The 2,500-nt window shown below is 37.5% G+C and overlaps 1 protein-coding gene across 3 annotated transcripts in view; it reads right to left on the bottom strand.

Annotated features, from left to right (window-relative positions):
* Positions 1-81: 81 nt before the first annotated feature.
* Positions 82-2,500, bottom strand: part of LOC126581235 (mothers against decapentaplegic homolog 4) — a 6,653-nt gene continuing 4,234 nt past the window's right edge. For all 3 annotated transcript variants that reach the window (XR_007609147.1, XM_050244749.1, XM_050244750.1), the window contains one exon: positions 82-2,500. This exon is cut by the window's right edge. The gene's annotated coding sequence lies outside the window, so the exon portion shown is untranslated.

Here is a 2,500-nt window from a genome sequence, read left to right as displayed (position 1 = left end):
GACATCCTCTTTTCTCATTTGTAAATAGAAATCCGATGCATGAGAATCTCCAAATAAAACTGAAATTTTAAACCGAGAAGGTTCAATAAAGAATCGTTGCTTTTATTACTAAATCAGATAAAATGATCATTTTTGTCGCTTAGCTTGGCATGTGTACTTTACTTAAAAATAGTAGATCCGCTTTATTTAGTAAAATTATGCAACTCATTTACACCGCACAATAATATTCCGTTATTTTTTTTTCTTCTCATTATTTTCTTCCTGCAATCGGGTCCGCAATCGCGATCTTTTCGGGATCAATCTCTTTCACATACTGTTTCTTCTTACCCTGTGTTTTGTGCCAGGTCATTCGCAATCATTGCTGTGTTGCTAAATCGCATTTTTCTCAGTGGTTTTCACTCACATGCTGGCACTCAAGTATTCGCGTGTTGGTTTCCACTACTTTCTCAAAAGCATAGAAAGGTCCCAAAGGCTTCCATAAGTTTTAAAGAAACGAGGAAAGACGTAAATTGTGTTCAGAGAAATGAATCTACTAGAAAACAAATGTTAACGAGAGAAAGCACGAAAGAAAATGGTATAAATCAGAATTCACAGCCGAAAATCATTTAACAAAAAATTACCAATTTTAAGAAAGGTGAAATGAAATTTAAAAAATCATAATAAATCGTGTAGGTAAAAAATTAACACAATAAAAATACTGTGTTTCTGATAAACATAAAAGAAATGACAGGATAAAGGGTCAAAAGGCTATTACAAAATACAGTCAATGAAGGATTTGATTGAGAAGCCTGCTGTGTGTCCCCGACTTTTTATATTGTTTGTATGTGACATCGTTGGGTCTATGACGCTGCAGCGTAAGTAGCATCCTACGACTTACAGGTTATTGGTTTCTCTGTTAGCTTCCTTGTTTCTTTGTTTTATTCAATTCATTGCACTCCTTTCAGGGTATTCCTTTGTTCCTATTTTCCGACCGACTGTTTCCCAGATTTAGTTAATCGGACGTGTTAAACATCTTCACTTCATTCTTTCAGCGTGGTTGTTCCATAATTCACTCTCACGCTAAAACTGTGGCCCGCCTGTATCACATGTTTGAAACCAAGGAAGAAAGCAAATAAATCACAATTTTTCGATTTACCGTGATAACATCACGCCGTGAGGAAGAGAAATGTTACACAATAAGCCACGGGTTAACAATATTATGAAGCAAAAAATGATTTTTGAAAGATATAAGCAATAGCGATTTGGCAAATTTGGATTAAGTTGGAGAAGAACAGTGACGGAAACTAGTTTTACTAGGATTTGAATCTTGTTTTCTTTTGAGCTTGATAGCAGTTCGGTACTCGTAAACACCCACGAAAGCATTCGCAAAAACTCGCTTGAAAAAAGACACAGACCATGGCACCAAGTACAACAGGCTCTCGAAAGCAATATCATAGGCAAATTTCATGTTTTTTGTTGTGCAAATAGTTCTAGCAACCATCACATCTTCGCATCTACATCTCAGTCTCTTTCTCAATCTTCGAGTCGAATGGGAAGCGTCTCACTGCAAACCCATTGTTTTTCTTTATCCATGACCGTGCAGAGGGACATCTAGAGGCACTGCCTGTGAACAAAACAATGAGATACGAAAACGAACCGTTTTTTTTTTTGGGGCGGGGGTATGGCCCGATAAACATGAAACGAAACTGATCGAGAACTCACATCACATCACTACTTATAGTCCCACTTGGTTTGGCTCAAATGTACTTTTAGAAACGAACACGATACAAAAGAATTTCTTTTCATCACTTTATCAGTGCATCTCTCATTCCAATCAACCTCCACTCGTCTTTGAACCGTTTGCCATTTCAGTGTTTGGAATATGAATGTGTTATCGCATCTTTCGGCAACATGTAGCAGCTCTAGCTGTAAGTTACGATTCCCGCACCTTTTTGGAACTGTTCCTTTTATACTTTTGCTTTTCAATCAGAGGTAGTACATTTTTGTAGGTCATTTGAATGGGGTTTCCTTTTTTTGTTGTAACCATTATGTTTCTGCGCCTGCAATCGTGCTTCCTATCTTTTGTTTACTCAATAACAGAACTATCCATTCGTAGGTCAACCACCGTTTTATGCAGGTATAGCGGTTAGCTTTCATTCATAAACTCTATAGTTCGATTTCATGCTGCTGCCATACTTTCCCACATCCAATGTAGCATCCAGCGAGTGTAATTTTCGAAAGTTTCCTTGATTGAATCCATCATTATCAACAATCTGGTCACTTTTGATCATCTTCAGCTTCTAGCAGTGATGGGGCAAACCGCATCGCAGCAGCGCAACTATATCTGTATACATCATAAATAGGCTCCATAGATTTGCTGACTCTCTGCTGTGCGGTTTGTCATTTCCATTACGTCTTTTTTATCCCTATTACGTTCCATTGTGTTTGTGGCAGAGTTTATCGCTATTTAAGGTCATATAGTTTGCAGTTAGTATACATGAGAAATGTTGACTCGGATTTG

The sequence above is a fragment of the Anopheles aquasalis genome, chromosome 2, assembly GCF_943734665.1.
Source record: "Anopheles aquasalis chromosome 2, idAnoAquaMG_Q_19, whole genome shotgun sequence".
NCBI lineage: Eukaryota > Metazoa > Arthropoda > Insecta > Diptera > Culicidae > Anopheles > Anopheles aquasalis.
This window is presented reverse-complemented; position numbering and strand designations above follow the sequence as displayed.